At 35.5% G+C, this 15,612-nt stretch overlaps 1 pseudogene; it reads left to right on the top strand.

The window, feature by feature from the left end:
• Positions 1-6,330: 6,330 nt before the first annotated feature.
• LOC106729877 lies at positions 6,331-6,765 on the top strand (annotated as a pseudogene).
• Positions 6,766-15,612: the final 8,847 nt, after the last annotated feature.

The following is a 15,612-nucleotide window of genomic DNA, read 5'->3' as shown; positions in this document are numbered from 1 at the left end:
TGCATATTTATTGACAACAAAGTCAACAGTCTATTCTATATTTTATAAAAAATTGGGGAAAATGGTGCTATAGAATTAAATAGATTAAAAATTACTTATGAAATTATTGATGAAATGACTTAGGAATCATAATATAATTCCACTGGGTGGTTTTGGTAGAAAGAATTGTGCATTATATTCTGTCTAGTCACATCTGATTGATGACATCTTAAATCTATTAAGAACGAAAACTGTATGTAGTGACAGAATGAGAACTTTTAAAGACAATATACTCTTAGGAACTTGGCTATCAAATGTTAGTGAGCCTTGCATTTCCCATTTTCTAAAGTAGACATGTCACTTCTATCCAGAGTGTTCAGAATCCCACCTCCTCCAGCATTGTACAATAGTCAGCACAGGTGCTCTTCATTGTCTAACTTCAATTTTCATATCAACTATGGATGCCAATACTAGGTAAATTTTAAAAAATAATTATAATTTAATATAAATACTTAAGAAAGAGTCCAAAATACCTTTTTGAATTAAATCAGAAAAATCAGAGCCCAGAGGAAAAAATTGCAAAATTTTAAGAGTATCATAGGAAAACTGACTGGACTTCATTTAGAGACTATATCATAGGGCCACACTGAGAGGCATTACCGTAAACATCTCTAAGTAACTTATTGTTGACTTTTATTTGCTTTAACTATGGTGGTGAACAGGTTGTTCATCAAACAAATGATGTTGTTATAAAGAAACAGGAGGAATTTTCTTCTCATGTATAAGAACCAAGAATACTTATTCTTGGCCAAATAATTTATTTTTACTTTATGGACACCAAGAATCATATGAGTGATTGGGTTTCTTATTTTGAGTTCGCATCCAGAAAGCTCAGGAAGTTACGACCCACTTTCTGCTAAGAAATTCTGTGCTCTAATCTCAGCCCTGGATTTATTATACTTTTTCTAGTCTTATTTTCCTCTTTGTCCCATTTTATTCATTTTAAACACAAAATCAAACTTCTTGTAATATCCATAAAGTACTATAAATCATATATTGTGACATGGTCAGGTACAAGTAAATTAGATTGTTTTTTAAATATATTAGCCATGGCTGCATATAGTTAATGATATGCTCTTCCTAACATGAATATGCGTTGTTTAAAAGTGTGTCTTTACTTTCTTTATCACTTACAGATTCATAATATTAAACAGTCTTTGTCATCAATTATTTATCTGCTTTTAAAGAAGCAACAGAAATATCATTCTCAAAAATTATGATCAGATATTGTAAAACATCACTTACGATTAAGAATAGTTTTATTGTCTAGACTCTGGTAAACATACTCAATAAATAATTGATGGCCACTCTTTTCATTGCTTACTTCAGAAGGCCCATAATGGGTCCCTCAGGTGGGCAGGATAGCCCTTGGATTCTTACATGTAAAACCCATTATCTCTTGGATATCACCGAGGATTCTTCATAGTGTTGTGTAGTGAAGGTTAAGTTTAAGTAATTTTGATGTAAGAGAAAACGTAGAAAGGAAGCTATAATGTGGAGGTAGGTGCCATGATAATTAAGTATTTGCATAGTTGACTGCAACCCTTATTAAGCAACGTGCCAAATGCCAGGCTGTTTTACATAATGGATGTGGGGGAAGAAGTCACATACACCAAAGTAATGGAACACATTAATAAAAGTTTGCTCAGTGTGTGTCCTTCATGCAGGCTGTGGTGACAAATATCCATGCCTTTACAAACTACATAACATTATGTTGTTTAGTCCTCTGGGACTTGCCTGCCAAGTTGCTGTCTATCATTTATTTTCCACCGTGATGTATATGCTTTGAGTGATCGCAATAGAAGGTCACAGCCGGTGAAGTTTCTTTACCAAACATTTCTTTTTTTCCTGTCTGGGGCTTTGAGTGGTTCACATTTATAGTTTATTGTACTTCATTTTAGTAAACGTCCCAAGGAGATTCAGAGTAGGTTCTGGGACCCAGGTCTTCCATCAATGTGTTTGCTCTCTGTGCTCCTGTGGTCTTCCCAGCTCCCATTTCTATAAATAACTGCCGAAACATTTGCAGGAACACTTTTATTGTCCTTAACCTTATCTCTTGTTACTTTTAAGGTTCTTATGAAAAGAAAGAAAAGAAAAAAGAAGCTTTTCTTAGTCTCTCTATTTTGATGCCTATTGGCTATAAGCAGATGGGCAGCAGTATGTAATTCTGCTCTTAAAACTGCATCTCTGTCCCCATCAAAGTTCTCCTCACTCAGGCTCAGCCATCAAAGTAGAGGTGGGTGACTGACTGATAGTTAAATAGCATATCACAGAGATCAGGATACAGTGTTCTCACTACATAAAATAACTTTGTCTGTGTTAAGCTGAACAAGCACCGCAAATATCTTTTTTCTCCATTTTTATTTCCAAGCCAGCGTTTAACAATGGACCTTTACAAAGGGACATATTAAAACATCACCCCATCATCTCAAGTTTTAGTTGTCCATGGCGAAATTGAAAGAGTGTACATGCAGGGGGAGGACACTGTGCCCTTTCCAGAAGAGACAACCCTGTAATCTTGTCTAAAGCACTCAATTACAGCCCTGTGATGGGGGTAGTGGACATTAACACCAGGGCTGCTCTGAGCACCCCCAAGGCGCCAACACCTGGATAGTCTTTTATCCTCTGCCTCATCATTTCCAGGGTAGTATTTTTAGCACTTCACAAAGCTGGCATGCTGGGCATCTGTCCCTCCTACTTCACTATCTCCCGTCCTCTCTCATTTCGAGGCGGGCAGACACTGGTGGAACAGCTGAATGGTAGGCTAGCTCTGGACAGATGTCTGCTCTGCTTCTCTACCTTTTATGCAAATATTCTGAGCATGACCAGAAGAAGAATCAGAGCAGAGAAGAAGGAGACATTTGCTCATATTTGGGCCAAATTTCAAGCTTTTTGAGTACGGTACTCATTTAATTTGGGAGGAGTGCCTATGTGATAAGCAAGTCCTTGATAAAACCCCCTCACTTGCAATGTCTTTGAGGCTTTTCTTTATGTAAGCACAGGAAACCAGTGCTACCTGGGGCAATATATCTTTTAAAAAATATACAATTATGAGGCATGAATTCTGAATTAAAGGGTTTTACTTTATTGAATCTTTTTAAATGTTTCTGTCCTTTTGACACTTTTTTTATTCAATTCATTCAAAAATTGTAGCTATCAATCATGTTCTAACTATTTTCAACATTTTCTTTAAAATACATGTTAAATTCATGTCTAAATCAACCAACTGTGAAACCATATTCGATCTGTGCCCTCCAATCTATCAAACTACTGCAACATGTTTTTGTGAATAAAACTCTTATTAATAAGCATGCTTATTTCTTATGCAGTGACAAAGAATATCAAATATTAAAGCTAGTATATCTATTGGGTCTTCATTACTAATTGAAAATATGATTTTATGTTGGTGTGTCTTTCATTAAGACACATTGTATCTTTCCCAATATGCTGTGGCCTGCGTAACTTGTAGGCACTTGATTCTTTTGATGATCAATGTCCAAATTTGTTTGTTAATTCAGCATAAATGCAGGATTTTTTAATCCCATCATTTGCTGTGTCAGTCCTGGGCTGGGTCCCTTCTAGACCCACTGGTGTTATTTCCCTGATCTGCTCTGCATTGTCTCAGTGTCCCTTGCCAATAGTTTCCATTTAAGTTTGTGCCATGAGAGGCCTTGGAGAGAGATGGGAAGGAGGGAGGAAGGGAGAAGGCTCCCTGCCCTCTAGGCTTTAGTAGAGATCTCTAAGAGTGACTGAGTCTCTGCTGTGAACCCAGCTGTCATCAGGCAGGCCCTCCCTCCACCATACTAGCTTCATTAGAGCGAGCTTGTGGTCCTAGATTGTGTCTGGTGATCTCTACTAAAACCACTGCTTCTCTTGGCCCCTGAGGGTGTTGTTACTTCCTGCAGCTTCTCATGTCTGATTTGCTTCATAATTTCAGCTCAACCAACATCTTTTTAACAAATCTAGTTGCATGGCCATGGGGATGTTCCTCAGGAGAATCTGCTGTGGGGAGCATAACTGACTGATGGTTTCCAATTGCTGCTCTTTTGGATACACTGTGGGTTTCACGCAAGCCTACACTTATCCCAAGCTACTCTCAGCCAATGATTATGAATGATGATGGGGTGATAAGAATCAGGCCATTACTGTACAAGGCAGGATCCCTTTAACGAGCAATCTTTGCTCTTGGGGCTGCATGTTGGCCTGTCACAGTCTCCAGATCTGAGACTTTCCCTACCCAATCCTCCTTCCTCCCTTCCTTCTCTCCTCTCCTAGTTGTAGACCTGGATCATGATCTGACAGCTATCTCCACCCACCTACTCCTGCTCCGTCCCCTTTTTCCCCTTAGTATTAGAATGCATATTGTGAATCTGTAAGAAAGAGGATACAGAATTTTTCAAATGTACTTATTCATAGACCCCTGTTTTTAGAGAACTTGTGGGGGATGTTATCCTATGCAGTGTTCTTTGGGGGAACAGTCACATAGTTTTCAGACATAGTAATTCATCACCTTGAAAATTTATTACTTCTTTTCTAATTAATCAAGTTATAGAAGGTGAAATTGCAGAGTTTACTGCAATTAAGGCAGGAAGGAGTTCCTGTTGAATTGATGGTAGATGGCAGTGTAGGGGAGATGACTGTGCTTTAAAAGGATGGGATGTGGTCAATTCAAAGAGAAAGGAAATGATTACACTGTTAACTGTCTCCAGTATGCCAAGTTATATAGTGAGCTTCCCCATAACAGCAAGCTTTGTCTGACCCTAAAACCTTTCCATGAAAGCGCTAAACCTGAGTATTATCAAAACAATCATTTGGTATTTTCAACCTTGTATTGACTACTTTGATGAAAGTACTATCTTATGTTTTCTGTGGAATATTTTATTCCTATCATCACTGTATCTTGATTTGATTGATTTCTATATTACTATTTTTCTACATTACAATATTACTATTCCATATTACTATATTATGATTATTATATTTCTGTATCACTAATGTGGAAATGAATTTGAACATTTATTTTAACTGAGTGGAAATAAATCAGTTTTATCTTACATGTCGTTTGGAAATGTGCTTTTTTGCTCCCTTTTTGCTTTCTCCTTTGGAAAGTGGTTATGAAGTAAATGCATTTAAGGCTTTAGTTTCCTAAAGTATATCTAGATAATAACCTCTCATTTTCTTTCACAATCTCCTCTTTGATTTCTCATGATGTTCTTATTTTTATATGTCTAAATTGAATTTTTTCTATAGACCTATTACAGGATGGCAACCTGATATTTATCTTTATTTATTGGTTGAACCAGCACACCACTGAGATTGTGCTATTTAAAGATCAGAGCACACTGAGCACACTGCTAAATAGCTGCATGATTATGAAAAGTCAACAATCGAAATTAATGTTAAGCAAAAGTTCATGTTCATTAAAATAAATGTGCAAATAAAAGACTTTCCAGCAAAGAATTTATTGCTTCATAAAGTTTTTCTATTTTTATTTAGAAGTCACATAGAAATCCAAAAAATGCTATTCATTCATTCATTCATAAGTAAAAACAGATTGAATGAATGACTTCTTTGATCTTATACTGAACAACAAATAAGAGATAGAATATTCATTTATTCACTAATTAATTAACTCACTCACTATGTATTGAATCCCTACTATGTACTGAATCCCTACTATGTATGTGACACCATGCTGAGTGACTGTGTATGTACATATGGTAAATCAAAGCTGGCCTTGATGGCCCTACCATTTTTTCAATGGTTTTTTCTGAAACAGACCAATTTGAGTCTCTTGATATTGATTTGAATTCCTATGATCATATTCTCTCTCACTTCAAACGACTGTCATTTTCCCAGATTTAACTACCTGGTAATGCCATATTTGTTGCCTAAACAGTTGGATTTCCTCCCATAGGATCAGCTATAGGCTGTTGAAATTTTTTTCAAAGCCGAGATTTCAGTTATATTGCTCAAAAATCATAACATTTTTAATAAATGGAACATAGCCAGCCTTTCTTTGTGTTTTGGATCCTTTCATGATGGTTAAGTTGCCTTTTATGCCTAAGTTCAGGCAGTTTACTAGAAAGTTCTCTAAGCCTCACTGTTTAAGGGGATTACTTAGTCTAATGAGGGGTCACACAGTGGAAAAAAGCACGATGCCAGGACTCCAAAGAGTAGGCTATTCGATTCCGTTTGATTCCATTTCATCCATGGAGTGGAGATGATATCTGACCACACATTACTTTAGAGGGTGATTGCAAGCATGTGAAAATTATTTGAATGTAAAATATCGGAAAAGCCACCAAGTAACTGAAAGACGTCACTTTACATAAGCAATATGTGACATTCCACCATTACAATGGTGGCGTTGGTAGATGTGCCCAGGTGAAACAGTGGAGCTGGACGTGGGGTTAATGACCCCAAAAAAGTGCTGAGTTTTTATTGCACGTGCTCAAAAATGCAGAGAGTAATGCTGAACGGAAGGGCTTAGATATAGATTCTCTGGTCATTGAGCACATCCAGGTGAACAAAGTCCCCAAGAAGCAGCACAAGACTTAGAGAGCTCTTGGTCAGATCAAACCATACGTGAGCTCTCCCTGCTACATTGAGATGATCCTTACTGAAAAAGAGCAGATTGTTTCCAAACCAGAAGAAAAGGTTGCACAGAAGAAAAAGATATCCCAGAATAAACTGAAGAAATAAAAACTTATGGCCTGGGAATAAATTCAACAAAAAATAAATGCAAATAGAGGTTAAAAATAATAAAATAAGGTAAATAATTTAAAAATTTAAAGTTAATGTTTGTGAAAATTATTTGAAAAAATATACTATGAAACTAATATTTAGTGATGGTCTGTGATGGTGCTGTGCACCTTCCCAAATTGGGATCTCAGTTAGTCCTTGTAACAAAACTGTGAAGCAGGAGGCAGAGGCAGAAACACACAGCTCATAGTAGGCACAGCTGAAGTTTTAACCTCAGATTTCTAATGTCGCCGGAGCACAGTTTCCCTGTACCACACCGGAGCTTTCATAGAAGGGACTTTAAATAGCATCTCATAACTTAGAGTTAGGCATGTGTTTTCATTTCTATGTTTCCTACCGACTTCTGTTTCAGAGGAAAAGAAGAGAGGACATTTGACTTGCCAAGATACTTTGTTGCCAGTCTGACACTACTGAACAAGGACACTATTAGTAAAGAGAAGTGATAAAGCTATTGGCAGTTCAAATTGATTCTCCTTCAATAAAATGATAATTATAAAGCACAAATAAAAATATGAGATGGAATGATGTATTCGAGGTACTTTTCCCTTCTCTAAGATTTAACTATTATTATATTTAATAAGGATACTTCAAAAGGACTGTCAACACGTAGGTAGAAGTTTTGCTGAAGTGTTTTTTTGTTTGGTTTGGTTTGGTTTGGTTTGGTCAAAACTTATGAATTTCTTCTCTAGTCCTTATAGAAGAAAATCCTTATCTTAGATTATACACAATATGGTCTTGTACAATGTTTAAACAGTGACTTGTGTCTCTGTGAGCTTTCATAGTTAAATTGTTTTCTTGGAAAGCTATTTCAAGTTATAACACGTTCTCTGGCCCTGATGACCATCTGATTCCTTGCCCAGTCTTTCTCTTCTCAGTCTGGTGAGTAGTGGCCAAGAAATGCACTGACTCTGTGATTTGCATAAAGCTTAAATGGTCATAGGAAAAATAGAAAGCTCCTTTGGGAAGCAATGACGTTTCTCTAGATGCTGTAAAAGAGTGTAGAGGTGGAAAAAAATACTCAGAAACAGACACATAGCAAATAAAATGAAATAAATATGTAAAAGAATAAACACTTATTTTGGTGGAAACCTTAACCTTTATTAGTAACTGCCTAGTGCAGGGGATTAAAATGGTATTGAGTTAGATCCATGTATTAGTATCAAAATCTGTGTCTCTTCCTCTAGAAATGTACAAACCCCAAGTGATTATAGAAAAACAATGTGGCAGCCATGAAAGAGCTGTGGAAAGTCTATAGTAATCTAGTGGATTGAAGGAATCAAATCTGCTCCTATTTCCATTGGAACATATCTCCTAATTGGACTTGTGATTCACCTTGGTTTTCCTTGCACCTGTGGGAGATGATAGTTAAAATATGAGCATTTTATCAAGTGAAAGGAAAAAGGGCCATAGATAGATCGGTGGACCCACCTTTATAACAAGGATGTTAAGGCACAAAAAGAGAACACAATGGATATGTGATTAGAAGGAGTTAGAAAAGAGGAATCTAGAAAGAGTTACAAATAGATAATTTAGTACTGCTTAATAATGATACTTTATTTTATCAATGCCTATCATATATAAACTCATTTTTCCTGTATATTTTGGTAGTAGTTTCCCCTTGGAGTTGTCAAAAATCCATGCAAAGTAGGTTGCTAGTATAATTTAGTAAATTAAAAATCCTTCTAAGAATTTTTTTTTCTTATTACACAGTGATTTAAAAGGCAGTTTTCAAGCACACATTTATTTCCATTTGTGACATGAGATTGGTCTCTTCCTTTAGAGAAGTCATCCTACATTGCGATGACAAGTTAAATTTACACAGGCATAGAGGGAGCAAAATTCCTCTGCCCTAGCAAATGAAGAATGAGATCATATCTGAAAGTTTTTCATTCATGTAAATAATCTGTGGACAGTTGGCTTTGGCAGGAGACTCAGAGTCAGAAAACATACTAACTTTGTGCCAAGTAACTTGAACACTCTTTTACTTGTTTGTAAGTCTCTCTTTGCAGAAACAAATGTTTGGACAACTGGGAATCCTTCAGCGAACTGAAACAAAAATTCTGCAGATGGGTGCTGGTGGTGCTATTAGTGAGGTCATTCAGCCTGTCAGAAAAATATAAACTGAGATAAAAAATGTGTTTATGCCTGACCAATTTGGGGGTTATCTGGTTTGGCCGCCAGTAATTCAAAGTAAGAAATATTTTGTGAATAATATTTAGCAGAGGGAGCATTAAATGCTAAATGGCTGTATTGTCAATAATTAGATTTATGTCACATCTAAAAATACTGTATAACTCCAAATCCCTATGCAAACATAAGGTATAAGTCTCAGTTGATAATTTGTGAAAGTATACTAAACATTTTACGTTTCTTGGCAAAGTACCTCAAGATCTACTGGAAAGTTATAACTGTATTTATTTTATTTTCATGGGTGTCATCACACTTTGAGCAGTTGTGACAATTTACTGTTGGAATAACTCCATCCTAAAATTATTACTGTAAATCGAAGTCCTATTTTTCAACCCCAAGTGTATTCTTAATATTAACAGTTAATAATTAATATGTCCTTTGGAGAGACTCTGAACAGTTTTGAAGAGCGTTCTGTACATTTAATCAGGAGAACATTCTTCCTACAAATGCAGACAGTAAACTGTGACATTAATTGGATTGTGATAGTTTTTACTAATTGCTGATTCTATTTTCATATTGTTGCTTTTAAAGTACATTCTTGAATATTATAAGGATAGCATTTTTTTTTTTGACTGCAATGTCTTCTCAAAAGCCCAAATTGAGAGAAAATAAAAGACACTTATAGATGCTAAAGTAAAGAGTAAGTCATTAGAAACTGATCTCTTAGGGAGACAAATCCATATGAAATACTTCTTTTTGAAGTCTTTAAACAACCTGGTCATTTATTATAATAACATTTACCTGTCTGGAGCATATACATGTGAGTGCACACTGCTTCTTCTTACCAGTCTAGGCAATTGTAGTCTGTTTTTAGAAAGCGTGCTTTGGATGTAGACAGCATATACCTACTAGAGTTATCATTTCAGAATAGTACTACACCTTTAAATATCTTCATTTCATTTTGCTTAAATCATTGTGATCTCTAAGCACTTTTACTTGATGTCCCTTGCTGTTTCTATTCCATGTTGCCATAAGACTTAGGAAGTTAGGTGTACATTTGCAAAATTTCATTAAGTTATTTTATGTCATTGAAACAGATTTTCATAATGTATTCAATTTTTACTTGTGAGTGCTCCATCCAAACCCATGCTGTTTATAGCAAACTAAACCATCAATCTCTTCATTAAGGTCTAAATTAAAATTTTGTTTCAGAGGATAATGGGAGGTTATGACAAGTTAATGAGTAGAGTAAAATGAGATAGTGAACAAGATATAATGTCATATTTAAAATTCCTGCATTAATAGATTAAAGATGATTTTTCTGCTTGTCTAAGAATTGAAACAAGTTTTGATAAATGTAAAACTAAAATTTGGTTAAATTATGCTTCTTATTCTCATGTAGGTAAATAATCATATATTAAATTCTGATACAACTTTGCAGTTTACAAGAGGAGGATTTATTTACCTGCAGGCATCGTATTAATGTTTGGTAATTTTCTTTTGTAGCTACTTTAAATGGTCATCAGTCACAAAATTGATAAGATTTTTATCCAGATGGGGTGTTTTGAGTCATTTAAGTACTGCACTTTTTTGTAATCATGGTTTAGAAATATGCGAGAGATTTAGAAAATTGTCTTATTAAAATAATTGGATATAACTAAAAGGCACACACTACGACACCTTAATAAGCCACTCAGATGTACATATTTGTGCTCACAAAGCAGAGAATATACTTTATTTAGAATAACTGAACTAATAATAGACCCTTCTGTAGGGTCTAATTACAGAAACTTGAGGGGTTTTTACTAAATCAACCCAGCAAACTTACAAACGGAGAAGTCATCCAAAGCTTGTCTTGAAGTTACCTCTGGGTATATACGACCAAAACAGGTTTTACTGGAGTCAAATGGAGCATGTGGGCTATATGGTTCAATCTAAATTATACATACACTGTTTCATTTATGCGTAACCATTTTAATAGTAAATTATTTGGGTAGGAGTTAATATCTCCTGGATATGAGCCAGAGAGAGAGTGATTATGATAATACATTCGGTTACTAAATAGGCTGAATACTTCCAAGCTTGCAATGATACAGCTGTTAACGACAGTGGCTTTGCTAGTTAATCAGATGTTTTGCCACTGGGGATTGCCCATGCGAATTGAATCTGACAGAGGCTTCTGCTTCACCTCAAATGTAATGACACAAGTGTGTCACTTATTAAGGACTCCAGGAAAAATGCACACAGCATTCACCCTCAAGCAACTAGAACTCCTATCCAAGTTTCATCCCCATTTATGGTACAATAATAAGTCATTCATTAATTGAGTAATGATTCAAGAGTGAATGCAAGTGCTTTGCATATTTAATAGCATATATATTTCCTTTGTATAAGCTACAGTTTTGAGCTATTAGAATTTTAGTGTCTAAGAGCACAGACAACACTATTTAAGAAACTGAGTTTAACTTGTTAGTATTTCCCAGCAGTAGAGATAAAAAACTCACTTGTAAGTCAAATGTGAACTATATTATCCATGTCTTCTCACTCATAGTGCCATGGGTGGAAAAAAAAAATTCTGTGCTTAAATCCACTTCAGATTGTTTGAACTATTTGATATTTCAGTTGACTTTTCGTTTACTTTTTCTGAAAAATGGTGTCCGCTAATTAACCGGAGGGAGGCTCTAAATAAACACGCTTGTGACCTTTTTATATTGAGCAAGATTGTGTTCTTGGTGGTGTATCTGATGCATTGATTTTTTTCTAGCAAATTTCAAGTTTGTGAGTAAAAAAAAAAAAGACAGATGCTGCATTTTGTGGGTTTGTACAAGAAACCAGATTCTCTACCTCTTTCAGTAAGATCAGTCAGCTGCCAGAATATTGACTTTGTGTCGATGTAGGAGGTAGGTCTTTGGGTTCAGGGCTGTCCTTAGGAAAGAACAGTTTGGGGGCAAGCAACATTTTGCTGTGGTACAGCATTTGTAAGGCCATGATAATAAACGATAATCCACAGACACGAAAGCACCAGCTAAGGATTTGTTAACCATATGCAAAGAGAAACAATTGTTTAAACATGCATTTGAAAAGCAACAAGATTACTGTTCATTTTGAAAAATGAATCTCAATTCTTTTTATGACTAATGATAAAGAATTATCACACTCAACACTTCAAATTTTAAAAGAAGCTTGAAATGAGACCAAGAATATATCAAAGAAACTGATTTCTACGTTTGTAAGATATTAGTGATGAAATAAAGCATCTTAAAAATAGCCTTACAACAGTATAGGGCAAATATCATCTACAAGATCGTTCCTCTTCTCCATCACTTAGATTGATTGCTGTTAGTGACCTGTTAGTCTCCTCTGGGTTTGCATTATTCACAGACTAAGACTTATGCAGACATAAGTAGGTCACCTTAATTACCTGTGGAAATAAGATGTACTTGTTAAAGTTTCAGAGTGATAATTACTCTAAAATGCCAAAATAGTATATGCAAACCTTGGAGGTACCGGCTGTAAATTGTTGCACAAGCAAGATCAATCAAACCAAATGGATCATTGTTTTACGCAATCCTCCAACGTTCCTCAACACCGTTCTTTCACCACAATAAAAATACGATCCTTGTTGAGCAATGCATTGATTGTATACCTTGTGAACTAGCTGTTAGGAATTTTTCTTTTCTTTAAATTCCTTTGCAGTATTTAAGCAAATCAACAGACTATTGTAAGGAACAAAAAGGAGCTAATCACTTTAAAAAAAAAAATCTAAAATAATAGCATGGAGTCCTTCCTAATCAGCATGTTTTTTTCCCTGAAGACATTTCTGTACCTGTCATTCTGTCATAGAAATGAAGTGAGGAAGATTAGAAAACGTATGGTCTTTTAAACAGTGAGGGAATGAAAAGTTGAAATGTTTTGCATTTTCGTATGAGTAGTTATAAAATACTTTATCTGTTCACCAATGTATTTAAGAGAGTAACAACTCTGCTGAGGATTCAAAACTCTTGTAGACACCTAATGAAATGTGATAAAGACCAAAAGTAACAACCAGTTTGAGTAACATTAGCACTTTTGGATTCTGAAAATTCTTCGAAAAATGTAATGGATTAACCTGTGAAACTGATGACTAATTAATATATATCATTATTTTTAATAGGAGTAATGAATAAGAATTAATTTCTTCCACAAAAGCAACTGAGTATTTTAAAGACAATCAACCTTATATAATAAGAGAGATGGTTTTTATATTTGAATTATAACCTATTTCCTGAATTTTATAGAGGTAAAAAAGCATGAACTTTTTACAAAGAATTATGAACAAAACAGTTTATGAAAAGATTTTTTTTCTTTACCTTGAAAGTGAATGGATTATAAGAATGCCAACTAGCAAGTGTTTAAAGACCAGTAGCTAGTGTAGGCATTCTGAACTGATCCACAGAGAGACCTTTAGGAATTTTAGCTTTCTGATCCGAGACAGGAGACCACAGAATATTTCAATTGATGTTTTTCCCATATACTTGAGTTCTCATAATGACTACAGTCCCCAAACAGAGTTTTGTTGTTGTTTCTTTTGTTCTTTGTCTGGGTCGAAACTGGTAGCTACATAACACGATTCTCCTAAAAGAATAAATTAAATGAGAATTGGTGTTGTGTTGGATGAATCTTAAGGAAAGAACATAATCTGGTTTCTGGAATTTTTCTGTTTGAAAAGCCTCTTCACACTGGGCCCTACTCAGCAAAGAGTTTTATACATATTTAACACTTCTTAAAGCACTGTTCAGGTATTCTTTGCAAATCTAAACTGTACTTTAAGCTCCGGTGGCCTTATTAATTTATTTATTTTAGCAATATCCATCACTTTAGTAACTTCATGAGGCCAAATTAGTAACTTTCTAAGACTCTAATCCCAGTTGCTATCTTAAGCGTTAACACTTGTTGCAGAAAAGGCAGAAGGGGAGCTGGACCGAATACCATCGTTGGTGAGAGACTACTCACTAACATTTGGCCAGCACTTACTCTATACTTCATTCATTTAACCTTATGAAGTTCATACTATCATTCTCATCGTTCTACCGATCATGAATCTGAGACTGAGAGACAAGAAATGTGTCCAAGGTTGCTCAGGTGGGGCTGGAATTTGACCTCAAGTCTCTCTGACCCAATGTCTGTGCCTCCAAAGGCACCACCATGTCAGCAGTGGTGCAAGGGCAAGGACCTTCAGGCCGCCCACCAGCCATTTTTAGGTACCTGATTGCTTGGGAAGCCAGGTGGAAGCCGTTGCTGAAGACTGGGAGAGGCCAGACCTTCTGTATCGTTCAGTATACTATCTTATTTTGCTGCTGTTCTTTATCATCCAGTGTGAGATCCCACCAAAGTGCTAAGAGAGGGCCCACTGAGATGAATATGTCACCAGTTTTAAGCTTACTAATACGATTTAATTTAGGTCTTACTCTTAGTAATTTGTTTGCTTGCTTCTGAATTTTTATGATCCAAAGCCAAGAATCAGTCAGATGTATCATCTGAGATTGTAGAATGGCTCACTGGAGTGTGTTGCTCCGCTTTAGTGACATGACAGAGTTACCATACATAATTTGATTCCTTGTATAGTAGTGGAATTTACTCATTAATTTCTTGCATTATAATAATGACATATTTCTGCAGTGCTTTTATATACATTATCTCCTGTGAGCGTCTCAGCAATGTTATGAGGCAGGAATTATTATTTCCATTTTAGAGACGAGGGCTTTAAAGATGAGAGTGTTGACATGATTTGAACAAGATTATAAAACCAGTGAGTGGAACACTCTGAACTGGGTCAAGTGCTTTTTCTACGCCGACATAGCCCTTGTTACCCACTTACAAGTAGCAGGGGTGTGATCAGCGCTTTCACGTCCCTGGCCATGTGTGAAAAATCTCAAACCATAATCCAGATATATTGAATCATAATCTGCAGTTTTGGGATTTAAGCATCTGTATTTTCTGAAAACTACACTGTTCAGCACTGAGAACTCATCTTCTAAACAATACTCCTCTTTTTTATTTGTTAATTCATCTGTTTCCTTTTTTTTTTTTTTTGTGGCAGAAGACACAGAACCATCTTAATCACTGTTAAGTGGGCAGTTTAGAACTGTTAATATCGTGTCACAACATTGTACAGCAGGTCCCTAGAACTTTTTCATCTTGCAAAACGGAAACGCTAAACTCATTAAACACTAGTCCCCCTCTTTTTTTCCATTATTTTATTTTGAAATAATTTTGAACTCACAGGAGGGTGCAAGTACACTAATAAAAACTTTTTACCCCTAAGGTATTTGAATTTAAATTGCAGTATATTTTCTATGAACAAGGACATTTTCCTGCACAACCACAGCACAACCATCCAAGTCAGGAAATTAACACTATAATGTTACTACTCTCAAATACACAAACCCTGTTCAGATTTCACCAATTCTCCTAATAATGTCTTTTATCATAATAAGATCCAGTTGAGGATTACATGTTCTATTTAGTCATGCCTTTCGTTTCCTTCAGTTGGAAACAGTTCTTCAGTATTTCTTTAACATTCATGGCCTTGACTCTTACAAACGCTATAGGCTGTTTTTTTTAGAGTTGATTTCAATTATGGATTTGTCTATTTCCCCTCAATTTTGAATCACATTACATATTGCAAGAGAAACATAG

The sequence above is a fragment of the Camelus ferus genome, chromosome 5, assembly GCF_009834535.1.
Source record: "Camelus ferus isolate YT-003-E chromosome 5, BCGSAC_Cfer_1.0, whole genome shotgun sequence".
NCBI classification, from domain to species: Eukaryota; Metazoa; Chordata; class Mammalia; order Artiodactyla; family Camelidae; genus Camelus; species Camelus ferus.
This window is presented reverse-complemented; position numbering and strand designations above follow the sequence as displayed.